Below are 14,203 nucleotides of genomic sequence, written 5' to 3'. Positions count from 1 at the left end.
CATTCTGCAGTAGCTCTCTCAAAGAATCGTCCTATCTCTCTGGCATCATCAGGGCCACCAGGGGAGGACCTTGCCTGTAGATTAAGTCAAAATTTCAAAACCAGATTCTTGATGACATCCTTTGAGCATCTAGATCAAGACTTGCTTAATGATAGCTCTAGCCCTGGACTGTTACATGAAGCAATCATGCCTTTCAGAGTTTATTACAATATCTGGCAAACAACTTGGAAGGGGTTGTATAAAAAAATCATTATCCTTAGTATATTTTAATCATGATTTATTATTGTTCATATTTTAATGTGGTAGAATTGTATTAATGATGAGTATTAGCAGAAAGAAAATGGTAACTTTGTAAATAAAGCATGGAGAAATGTATTGCTTTATCTTTTCTTCTGGAGACATTATTATGTTGTGCTGCATAAAGAGAAGAGAGAAAAGAAGGGGAAGGAGACCAAGCGAAGGGAGCTGACAGTTATAAACAGTCTGGTTTTGTACTAAGTGCTTCACATGCATTTTCTTCTTCAAAACTCAGCATCCCCAGGGCGAATCTTTTTCTCCACATTTTACAGATGAGGAAGGTCAGAAGGTTAAGGTCATCTAGCTATTAAGCGGAATAGTCAGGATTTGTGACCAGGGCTGTGTTACTCCAAAACCTATCCTTTCGCCATTTTCACCATGCTGGGTTTGGTCTATAAATCTTTCTACAATAAATAAGTCCTGTTTATTGAGCCAGTGAGTGAAACTAGAAACCAAGTGGGAAAAAGAATTCTATTCAGTCTGCAAATGTCAAGAGTGACAATATGTGGCTGTGTTCTTACCACTGAGCTTAAAATCTTGCAACTCAGGCTTTGGTAGAAATTTGAAGAAATTTTCCATCAGCATGTCTAACTAATTAGAGAATGATAAAATGTTACCGCATATAGTGACAATATCCCACCTATTTCCTGGAACTCATTCTATAACGGAGAAGGATATGAATCAACTATCAATAGAATATATTAGCTCATCTGTTCTTATCAGATGCAGTGAAATTTAGTATCTAGGGTAAGGGTTGGTTTAAGGGGTCCCCTGAACTTGTGTGTTAGTGAGAAAAAAATTTTGTATATGTTTAAGAAATTATGATTATTCACTTTTACATTTTAAAGTATATCACATTAGATTTAGGTTAGGTTTAAAGTATATCACATTAGAAACATTTAAAGAAAGATAATTTTATATTTGTCCCAAGAGATTAACTTTAAACTACAGTAAAAAATCTAGTTAATTCACTCAAGACAACCTTATTTATTAAGTGCCTATTTGTGCTTTGAACTCTGCTGGATACTGTGTACAAAGAGAGCATGGTGTACTCAAACTAGTCCATAGCCTCTAGAAATCCTTGAGGGACCCTTCTTTTGTGAGTTCCCAGGCAATGCAAAAGCTATTTGGGATGAGCTATATCCTGGGCACAAAGTGGCCATTTAAGCTGGCCAGCTCACCTCCTTCACGGAGCAAGGAGAACTGAAATAAGGGCAGGGGATTCTTTCTCAATCCTTTGCGTCACCAACTACACTTAATCCTTTAAATGTCTTCTAAATTAATCTGTCTTGCATGTTAATTGTTTTTATTGCTATTTGAAACTGTGCCAAAATACTTTACATATTCCCAGTACTGAGATATTGAGAAACGGATGCAAAAATTTTCCAATAATTCTTGTGAATATATTTTTAAATAAAAAGTTAACATTTGGGGTTTTCAATGGGACAGCTGCCCTACCAAGGTTTATTGTTGATATTCTAGCTATCTTAGTTTGATATCCACTTTTCCTTTTAGATTCAATGTTCAGATTGTTTGTTGCTGAAGATGTCCTCACCCCCATTAACATTTTCTGCTGTGCCAATTAAAACAGTGTTTTAACCTATATAACATTTTTTTGTTTGTTTCCGCTCTCTCAAGAATTTGCAATAGCAGCCAGTTTCCGTTTGGGGCCACCAGGGTGTTATCATGCTTTCCTTTCATATAACGAGGAAGTTGTTCATGGTGTTACATCATACAATTAGAAGATTCCAAGAGAAAGTTTATTCAAGTCTAAATCAGCCACACCTTTCAATACACATATACGGCAGCGTCTGTACGTGGATGGGAAAACCACTTGGCAAACAAGACTACAGTACAGCTGGGGGAGGTGGAGGGATGACACACTGGCTATGAATTTTTACTCCTGAGGCCAAGAGGGACCTACGCCTGCACTTCTATACCCTCCAGTCCACTTTGGGCTTCTGAGGGTCAACATTCAAGAAACGCTTATTGGTGCTGACAGCCATCCCTTGCTTGTATGGTTTCTGGAGTTTGGGCGAGGCATCTATGATTGTTGTGAATGTGTTCAGACATGAGGCAATTTTCATGGACCCTAAGAAATGAGGAATCATGACTACTAGGTAATTTTACTCTTTCTTCTTTACCCAGTTACGGGATTTACAACTTTTGTCAATTTGTGGTCTGTGCATAAGTATGGGGGACAAGGATGGAAGAGTCTAAGGAGAGAGAAATATTTCTTCTTTCTATGTTCAAATGTGGGACTCCAAAACATACTTATAATAACACCTTCCAACTTAATGGGTAACATTAAGCTTCAACATGTCATTTTGCTATTTTTCAGAAAGAAAAACCTAAGGTAATGGTTGAAAGACCCACACAGTTGATAGACATTAATTTGAAATTGGGGTAAACTCTGGAAATAAGACTTTTTTCATTTTAATGTTGAATATATGAAATAATTCAAAAATAAATTTTGTATATTAATACTGGATATGTATAACTTAATCCATTGTTTTAAAATTTTCATTTATCAAGTTAATTAGAGAGTATTGTGTAATTCTTTTTTCTGGGTTATCTAATTCAATAAATATAAGAGACCTTGGTCAATGTAGTTAAATCAAATCTAATTTATGCTCTATAAATGGGCTAATGTCTATCGAATTATATGCATATTAGACTGAGATATTAATAACAATTATACTTGAAAGTTATTGCTGAGTAATTCATTAAGAATCAGAGGAAGCTGGGGTAGGCGGGATATACAAGTAAGGGAAAAATTCACCTTTTGGAGATCAAAATCTTGCCCTTTTTGATGGCATAACATAGTCAATAGAATTAACTTGGCTACTACGTGGGTTTGATGAAATTGACTACTAAAGAGGATCACCATCTCTGGGAACACTCAGGACTCAGTAGGCAGCAAGGGCTTTTCAGCCATTTTAAGAGCAGGAGCTGATTAGCTCTTTGCTGTGTGGGCTGTTTCTCGAACCATGACAGGAGGGAGCCTCACTGTAGTCTTCATTCCTGTGCACAAGCCACCTAATCTAAAGGCCAGAAGTACTAGTTTACTTGAGTCATTAAAAGCCTTAGAAGAAACCAAGAATTTGATCCTTTTGGAAAGAATTCTGTTACTTTTAGCAATGTTATTTGACTGTGAAAGCTTGCTTTTGGATTTTTAAGATCCTGAATCTTAATTATGGTTTCCTTAGGCCTAGAATGTTTTCAGCCATGGAATCAGCAATCCCTCATGACTGCTCCTTTCCTCATGTTCCAAGTGTATTACACTATGAGCCACAATTGCTCACACTTCTGTACCTCTGCAGGTCAAGATTTAGTTAAAGTACTATTATAAGAAGGTATCTGTTGGGGCCGGCCCAGTGGTGTAGCAGTTAAGTGTGCGCACTCCGCTTGGGTGGCCCGGGGTTAGCAGGTTGGGATCCCGGGCGTGCACCAATGCACCGCTCATCAAGCCATGCTGTGGCAGCATCCCATGTAAAGTGGAGGAAGATAGGCACGGATGTTAGCCCAGGACCAGTCTTCCTCAGCAAAAAGAGGAGGATTGGCATTGGCTATTAGCTCAGGGCTAATCTTCCTCACAAAGAAAAAAAAAAAAGAAAGGAAGTATCTGTTAGATACCTTCTGGATCCTCCCTGTTTGAGTTACGTGCTCCTCTCACGTGCTCTCAGCACACATGCATATCTCTATTATACTGTATTAAAATTATCCATTTATTTTTCTGTCTTCTTCATTAGACTGGGGCCTCATCAGACCTTGTGAAGGTTTTGCTTTTTTTAATATTTAACCTGTTATCCTCAATACCTAGCATAGTGCTTGCACATAGTAGCCACACAAGTGTTTTCTGAATAAATGAAAAAGTTGAGATGCTTAACAAAGGAACAAAACTGTGGGGATTTGATTACTTTTTTCCCTCCATGTCTGACTAAAGTCCTTGCTAAACAGACACAGCACCTAAGTGGTTGGTTTCTATACTGATCCCTTCTATATTGATTTCAAGTGAATTACTCTGTAGCAACAAGTTGTCCATGGGAAGCAAGCACATTAGCTTCACACACTTAACACTATGTATAATGACAGCACATTACTAATGGGGGCATTTTGATCATTCTAATTAAAAAGTTCTGGTTATAGGGACTGTTGTGAGGATAATGTTACAGGGAGAAGGAAGGGATGAGTAGATCCAGGAATGGAATGAATGGATTCAATAAATGGCTAAGCTTATGCTTTAGGAGTTCACTGCTATCTCTGCACAATCCTCTGGGTCCTAGGGTTCAGTATTCATTCTGAATGGATCTGCTGTGCCTTGGCTGAATTAATTCATTTTGCAGATTCACTGCCCAGAAGTGAGTAGCTGAATAGACTCAGATATTCTTCTAATTAAATCATAGTAATGTTGATTTTTATATTTGTAACCACAATAGCCCCACAGTATATTAGCTAAGGTTAGGAATAAAGAACTATTCATAAAATAATGCCCTTAAGACTGACTGAGATTTGATTCTGCTTCTGACACTTACTGGCTATTTGACTTTAAGATATTTTCTTAACATCTCTGGGACTCTTACTTTTTATGTAACATGGGGATAATAGTACTCAGTTCACAGGGTTGTTGAGAGGAATAGATTAGATAAGCATGTAAAGAATTTAGCATGATGCCTGGGACACAGTAAGTGCTCAATAGTTATAAAGTGCTATCCTCATCACCACCATCATCATCATCATCACTACTATTGCTTCTACATGTGATTGTTATTCCTCCTCGACTCTATAGGGTTTAACCCCAAGTAAAGGAAAATCAAACCTAAATTTAGTAATTAACAAAACCCAAATAGGTAAATAAAAGTCCTTCAAGGTACTTTCATTTTAAGTATCCAGTAATTAATTCTAGTATCTTCAGTTTTTATAATTATAATGTATTTATAATAAAATATAAATCTAAATATTTATTTATAGACATGCTATGTAAATATTTTAGAAATTTAGGCATAGTCTCATGAAAAGGAAACTTTCTTTCTGCCACTCAACCTATTAAAATGATGTGAATATAGTTTTAAGACAAGAAAATACTTATGCTATAATGTTGAGTAAAAATAATCCCAATAATATAATGGAAAAAAAGTTAACTGGGTTATGCATGAGTTGTAGGATTTGGATGGTTTTTATTTTTTATACTTTCTATATTTTCCAAATTTTCTACAATAAACACATTCTACTTTTAAGACATTTTAGGTGGTAAAGATATTCATCTTGTCTTTCATATATATGCATATACACAAACACATACACACATATACATAGTTTTTTTGGATTTTAGAATACACAATCCTTGTAAAAATGATGTGAACAAAACAGACATAAAACTGAAAGTCAACTCAACATAAGAAAACCAATCAATGCAATATATCACATTTACAGAATGAAGTACAAAAATCACATTATCATCTCAATTGATGCAGAAAATTTATTTGACAAAATTCAACACCCTTTCGTGATAAAACCACTGAACAAATGAAGAATAAAAGGAAAGTACCTCAACGTAATAAAAGCCATATATGAAAAACTCACAGTTAACATCATACTCAAAGGTGAAAGACTGAAAGTTTTTCCTCTAAGATCAAGAACAAAGCATAGATGCCCATTCTTGCCACTACTGTTTAACATAGTATTGAAAGTCTAGCCAGAGCAATTAGACGTGAAAAAGAAATAACAGGTATCCAAATTGGAAGGGAAGAAGTAAAATTAACTGTTTACAGATGACATGATCTTATATGTAGAAAACCCTAAACATTCCACAAAAAAACTATTAAAATTACTACACAATTTCAGAAAAGTTGCAGGATAGAAAATCAATATGCAAAAATCAATTGCATTCTGATACACTAATAATGACCAATCTGAAGAGGAAATTAAGAAAACAATCCCATTTACTAGAGCATCAAAAAGAATTAAAACTTAGAAATAAACTTAACTAAGGAGGTGAAACACTTGTACATGGATTGGAAGATTTAATATTATTAAATAATGTTCTTACGACCCAAAGAATCTACAGATTCAGGAAATCCTTATCAAAATCCCAATGATATTCTTTGCAGAAATAGAAAAAAATTCCTGAAATTCATATGGAATCCCAAGGGATCCTGAGTAGCCAAAACAATCTAGAAGAACAAAGTTGGAGGCCTCACAGCTCCTGACTTCAAAACATACTACAAAACAACAGTAATCAAGATGGTGTGGTACAGGTGTAAAGACATATATAGACCTGTGAAACTGAATAGAGAGTCCAGAAATAAACGCTTGTGTATATGGCCAAATGATTTTTGACAAGGTTGTCAAGACTATGGGGAAAGGACAGTCTCTTCAACAATGGTGTTGGGAAAACTGGCTATCCATATGCCAAAAATGAAGTTGGATGCTTACCTTACACCATATAAAAAAATTAACTCAAAATAGATGAAAGACCTAAACGTAAGGCCTAAAACTATAACTCCTAGAAGAAAACATAGGAGAAAAGCTTCAGGACATTAGATTTGGCAATGATTTCTTGGATATGACATCAAAAGCACAGGCAACAAAAGCAAAAATAGACAAATGGGACTATATCAACCTTAATAATTCTGCACATCAAAGAAACAGTCGAGTGAAAAGGCAGCCTATGGAATGGGAGAAAATATTTGAAAATCATATATCTGATAAGGCGTTAATATCCAGAATATATAAGGAACTTCTATAACTTAACAACAAAAGAACAACTTGATTAAAAAGTCAGTGAAGGACTTGAATAGACAATTCTCCAAAGAAGATATACAGATGACCAATAAGCATATGAAAAGATGCTCAACATCACTAACCATGAGAAGTATAAATCAAAACTACAATGAGATATCACTTCACACCCATTAGGATGGCCACTATCAAAAGAACAGAAAATAACAAGTGTTGACAAGGATGCAGAGAAATTGGAATCCTTGTGCACTGTTGGTGGGAATGTAAAATGGTGTGGCCATTATGGAACAGTATGAAGTTTCCTTAAAAAATTAAAAATAGAATTACTATATGATTCAGCAATCCCATTTCTGAGTGTATATCCAAAAGAATTCAAAGCATGATCTCAAAGAGATATTTGCACACCTATGTTCATTGCAGCATTATTCACAATAGCCAAGAGGTGGAAGCAACTCAGATGTTCATTGACAGACGAATGGATAAAGAAAATGTGGTATATACATACAATGGAATATTTTCAGCCTTTAAAAAGAAAGAAATCCTGTCACATGGTTCAACATCAATGAACCTCAAGGACATTATGCTAAGAGAAGTAAGCCAGACACAAAAAGACAAATACTGTGTGATTCCACTCATATGAAGTATCTCAAGTAGTCAAAATCATAGAAACAGAGGGTAGAAAGGTGGCTTCCCAGGACTTGGGGAAGGGGGAAGCTGGAGGGGGAATCAGTGTTTAATGAGTACAGAATTTCAGTTTTATAAGATGAAAAAGTTCCAGAGATCTGTTTCTCAACAATGTGAATATATTTAACACTACTGAACTGTTATGCTTAAAAATTATTAAGATGGTAAATTTAATGTTATGTAGGTTTTTTTCCTGCCACACACAAAAAAATCTGAAAGTCAAGGGTCTCTGTAATTACACTCCCTTTCTACTACAAACTACTACACACATACTACACAAACACCATACTACAAAGACTACTCTTGTTAACAGGTGTATGGCTTCAAAGCTTTTTTTTTTTAAAGGAATATACAGACACACCCACACTATACACCCATAAATACTTTTCAATAGAGTTCTCACACTTGCCTTTTTTCTTTTTTAATACTCAACAGAATATCATGGTCATCTTTCCATGTCAGTATATGGAGAAATCTACTTCATTCATTTAAACAGCTGCATAGTATTTCACTGTATGAATGTACCATATTTGGCAAATGTAGTACCATAGGTCTCAGAGCCTTCATATTTCCAAAGGAATGAATCCTTTAATGATAAAAATTTTAATAATTAACAAATATTCATTGCCTAAAGGCACGGGACTGGGGGGGAGGGCACTACAATGAGTGACAGAGTTCCTGTCCTCAAGCAAACAATACTCTATTATGGAAGCAAAGATATACATATAAATAGGGTAGCAAGACATACATACATATTAATTGCCATATGAATTTTGGACCCTCAGTTCGGAGGGAATCAAAGCTGGTTTCAAGGGAATGCATCTTCAGAATATTCAAGAATAGGAAGGACTTAGGAATGTGGAGATTGGGAGACTAGAGAAGAGGAAGAGAATATTTCACAAAGTAGGAACAGGTAGATAAGACATACAAAACTACAGTATGTAATAATATAATAGCTACCAGTTCCTCAGTGCCTATGTACTAAGTACTTGGCAGCAAGTACCAAGTACCTATGTACCAAGCTACGTTCTTTACATATAACACTCCATTTCAGCCTCACAATTGAGGAATAAACATTTTAATTCCCATTTACTAATGAGGTAACTCAGGATCAGGAACGTTAAGAATTAACATTGTGAATTACTTGACTAAAGAAACGATAATGTGACAACATGGATGGACCTTGAGGGTATTATGCTAAGTGAAGTAAGTCAGACAGTGAAACACAAATACTGTATGATCTCACTTACATGTATAATCTAAAACAAACAAACAAACAAACAAACTCATAGAAAAAGAGATCAGAGTTTTGGTTACCAAAGGTGGGGTGTGGGGGTTGGGGAAACTGGAAGAAAGTGGTCAAAAGATACCAACTTCCAGGTATAAGTACTGGGGATGTAATGTATAGCATGATGACTATAGTTAACACTGCCGTATGGTATATTTGAAAGTTGTTAAGAGAGTAAATCCTAAGAGTTTTCATCACATGCAAAAAACTTTTTTTTTTTTCTATCTATATGAGATGATGGAGCTTAACTAAACCTACTGTGGCAATCATTTCACAATATATGTAAGTTAAGTCATCATGCTGTATACCTTAAACTTATACAGTGCTGTATGTCAATTATATTTCAATAAAGCTAGAAAAAAAATGATAATGTAGGAGAGGGAAGCTGGGATCAGACCAAAGAAGACCTTGAAGACTGTGCCTGAATGTTTAGATTCTATTTGGTAGGTAATTTAGAGCCATCGAAGAATTATGAACATGGAAACCTCATAATTAAACAATGCTTTAAGAAGATAAGTCTGGTAGTGCTTTGGATGGATTAGTTACAGGAAATAAATTAGATTAATTAGAATACAGTGACTATATGCCTAGGTGTGCAAGGGAAAGTCTCAACTTATACCAGTTGTCTTACAAGATTTAAAAGAGCCAACTTCACTCTCCATAATGTCCCTTCCACACTCAGAAATGTCCCGGACTCAATATGTGATGAAATACGAAGGGAGATGAGAACCTGAATAATACAGGATAGTGGCAGTGTGAATAGAAAGGAGGAAGGATGTGAGAGAAGTCTTAGTGTGGTAGAATAATCAATCAATAGATACTTTTTAGTTCAAGTGGCTGGATAATAAAATCTCAATAACGGGAAAAAAAGAAAGGGAAAAAAAGGAAGAAAAAAAGATTTAGGAGAGAAAACGATGACTTTAATTTGGAATCTGATGTACTGGCAGGATACTCATGTCGAGCTGTGCAGTAGCTTATTGGAAATGTGAGGCTGGAGATACAGTTGCCCATATGGAAGTGATTATTGAAATCATGAAAGTGAATGAGATTGCCAAGAAATAGAGAATCATCAAAGATGGCCAAGAGGACTGGAGGACTTCAAGGAAGACCTATTTAGAAAAACTCTCAATTGTAAATACTAAATGAGGTTAATAGATGGTTCTATAATTACTTGATCACCTTGCGCCCAGTCAAAATTGCCAGTTGCCCACGTGGAATGCTGAGTTTGAAAGTAGCTGGTCAAGAAACCAAAGGGCAACTTCACAAACTGTTTCCTGTTTGTTTTCATTTCATGACATTTTCATCAACTTTTTTCTTATGAATGTGAACTCCTGAGTGTTATGTTATGTTAGCCCAGGACTAGAGTGATTGATACAAGAAGGAAAACATAGCAGTAAGTGATGTGGGCCACTCAAGTGTGTACATTCTCTGTCACTCATTTTCCTGTACATTAATATATGTATAAGAATAATAATGTTATTGTTTCCTATATAACTTGCTAAAGACTGTCAAGCTGAGGCTTCTTCCACAATTATCAGCGATGACGTGAAGACTATAGAGCAGAATTAAGCTCTGTATTATCTGTGCATTCAGAACTACATGGTATATGGACAAGTTACTTAGTGTTCACAGTTGAAAGCCCATGACTTACCGTTTCATTGATATGGAGACGTAAATCTCATCCAGGAAAAGACCAGGCACACCTTAAAATTACTATATGAAATTGATAAACATATATAACAAGGCATTTAAACTTAATTTTAAGGCTGCTTTGATGAGAAAAAAATGCATTTAAAATTTTTACATTTTGGGGCCAGCCTGGTGGCGTAGTGGTTAAGTTCATGTGCTCTGCTTTGGTGGCCGAGGGTTCGCAGGTTCAAATCCTCGGTGCAGACGTATGCACCACTCATCAAGCCATGCTGTGGCGGCATCCCATGTACGAAATAGAGGAAGATGGGCACAGACGTCAGCTCGGGGCCAATTTTCCTCAGCAAAATAAAAAGAGGAAGATTGGCAACAGATGTTAGCTCAGGGCTAATCTTCCTCACCAAAAAAAAATTTTTTTTTACATTTTACAAGGCAAATTCATATTCCTTTGTCCTTAAAACAAAGCCATATGAAAGGACTTCAAATGCAAGAAACTTCATTTAACTGTCCAGGAAGATGAAATTAAACAGCAAGAGTACTGGCTAGCTTTTTAAGTACCAGCTTGTCTCTTTTTTAAAAAAACTTCGATGTTTCAGTAAGTACCAATAACATGTAATTTACAAGTCTAACTGAAAACAGTGACTTTGAAATTATTTAACTATCTTTTTCCTTCACTTAAAAAAATTCACTTTTTGGAGGAAAAACAATTTTAAAGTAGACTACATATCTCTCCATATATCTAAAAACAAATGGTATAGCCCACTGGAATTATATTAAACTTATGGAAGAGCAAATAGAGCAGGATAATGAATCTTTTCAAGCAATTTCAATACATTCCAAATCTTAAACTACTGTCAAAAAGACAGTGCAGCAATTCTGCTATGACTCTCTGCAAAGTAGACAATGTGTTTTTAATACCTGCTTGGAAGAGAAACATATGCATCCAGTTAGGAATTCAGATTCTTGGCCAATATTGTGAAATGAATTCAGGCAGTAGGGGAATCTGCAATATGCAAAGTTTATTACTCATCAATGCAATCAATTTTTCCAGGTTGGCATTGGGTCTTTTAAATGTAAAACTGATAATTTTTAATACAGTCACCATGGGAAGCTTGTTCCTGATGGTGAAGCACATTCAGTAATAACTTACAAACAGTCAGTAAATGACTGGCTGGAATCTAGCTAGACACTATGTTGTTTGACATTATTAATGGTCTCATCTTTGTTTCTTGAAAATGGATTGCAATATTCATGTCATTAAAAAAAAAATCTGCAAACCATTTTTGGCAATATGTTTAGTAAAGAATAGCCTATGCAGATGCCAAGCAGTTTTCTCTTTCCCAGGATGATTATACAGCCAAATGATTATGTCAATGATATGTTCAGAGGTTGAGGCAAATAAACTGTCATCTTGTATGTTCTCTGAATTTCTAGAGACTAATTTCTACAGTTGAAATCTTAAACAGGTTGTTGTTATCACTTCAAATGTTTTCCCCATTTTTAGGGTGGTGTTAACTTCAATCTTCATCATCAATATATGGGCGAGTAAATGAACAAAGAAACAAAAGTGGTCAAATGTATCCAAATGTTTCTTGAGCTGTAAGATCCAATTTAAAGCAACCGCTTCAAATCTAAACATATGGAAATTAAAACAAGACATAAAGATATATTTGTATCTTCTCTGAGAAGGTCACCTACTGAATATTTTAGCTTCTATAAAGTTTTATTGTTTTAAATAATTTGTTTGTAGTTATCGTAGCTTTTACATAAAAAGCCTTGGGAAAGGGAAAGCAGTAATTTGGGGGAATCTTTTTCGTTTCATAGACTCACTTTAAATACAGATACATCTTTTTAGTAGTGAATTCAAAGGAACTATGTACTATAACAAGATCACTCTTTCAGCCACTCAATAGACTCCTATATTAATTTCCCCTGAAGTTTTTTAACATTTGTTTATATTACACGAGTTGTTTTCATGAGATTTTAATATTTCATACTAAATTCCCATATACAGAATTCCTACCCAAATGCTTAACCATTAAAAAAGAATCTTAATAGGGAAAATCACATTATTATTTTTTGCATATGAACACTCCTAACATTAGCAAAGCCATTTCTGTCAAGTAGATTTTTATGAGTAGTATTGACTAAAAACATAAGCTACCAGTAAACGTAAGGATCTGTGGTGAAGAATTAACTGGGGGTTTGGTACTTTGTGAACCCCCATATTGCTACCAGATTTGTAGAGAAAATTCATCAGCAGGGTTCATTCAAATACCTCTTGTATCAAAGATGTAGTGCAAATCTAAATTTAGACTTTATTTCCACTTCATTTCATCTTCATTCCAAGATGGCACAATGAATCAGATTTACCTCCTGCTTGAAACAATTGAAAAATCAGATGTAATATATAAACAATGGTTTTCAAGACACTGAACATCAGGCAATAGGCAATGATCCCTAAGAGAAGAGAAACAGGTGAGCCCCATGGTTGCTCCCAGCTTACAGTCCGGAGTTTCCAGCATAAGGCAGGAAGGGGAAACCCAGGAGGAGATGGAGTCTAGGGAGGCCAAGGCAGCTGGAATTTGCAAGGCAGAGTGCCAGAGAGAAGAGAGCCACACACAAAGAGAACTCTGGAGATATACAGAGGGTCCCTCTTGTGTCTTCAACTGAGTACTACTGACCAGCCCATGCACACATTATCAGGAAACTACCCAAGGCTGGAGGAAAAAACACCCAAAAGTTTTAGAGAGAATAATATTTGAAGCTCACACAGGGCCACAACAGTTCCTGTTCTCACAGAGAGAAAATCTGGTAATTCAGGGGCATCTGGGACAGTACTCAGAAGGGTTTTGCCTCACTTGTGAGGAAAATTAGACCTTGACTAAATCTGTTCCCAAGTAACTGCATACAAAACAAAACTCAAGAATATTTACAGAAATACAAAAATATCCAGCACTCAACAAGGTAAAGTTCAAAATGTCTATCATCCGATCAGAAATTATCAGGCAAAAGCAGGAAAATGCAATCTATAATGAGAAGAAAATTCAATCAAAACTGACACAGATTATAGCTAATAAGTGAAAGGAAATGAAATCATACAAAATATTCAATCTAAAAACAAGATAGTAAATGAAAAAAAGGGACACAACAAATAGAACAAATAAAAAATAATAGCAAGGTCGTAGACTTTAACCCAATCATATAAATAATCGCATAACATGTAGATGGTCTAAGCACCCATTTAAAGGCAGAGATTATTAGACTAGATAAAAAAAGCAAGACTCAACTATATGCCGCCTAAAAGAAACTCACTTTAAATGTAAAGACACAAATAAGGGTTAACTAGAACTTATCAGTAAGGATACAAAAGATTGAAAAACACTATTGACCAACTTGACCTAATAAACATACCAACCAACAACAGCAGAAATACACATGGGACATTCACCAAGATGAACCATACTCTGAGGCATAAAACAAGTCTCAATAATTTTAAAAGGATCTAGGTCATAGAAAGTATATTCTCTGGCCACAATAGAATTA

At 35.4% G+C, this 14,203-nt stretch overlaps 1 pseudogene; it reads left to right on the top strand.

The window, feature by feature from the left end:
- LOC131410457 (large ribosomal subunit protein eL31-like) overlaps positions 1-11,843 on the top strand; it is a 32,741-nt pseudogene extending 20,898 nt beyond the window's left edge.
- Positions 11,844-14,203: the final 2,360 nt, after the last annotated feature.

This window comes from Diceros bicornis, chromosome 10 (assembly GCF_020826845.1).
Source record: "Diceros bicornis minor isolate mBicDic1 chromosome 10, mDicBic1.mat.cur, whole genome shotgun sequence".
In the NCBI taxonomy this organism is placed as follows: Eukaryota; Metazoa; Chordata; class Mammalia; order Perissodactyla; family Rhinocerotidae; genus Diceros; species Diceros bicornis.
The sequence above is the reverse complement of the archived record's forward strand: the minus strand, read 5'-3'. Positions and strand labels throughout refer to the sequence as shown.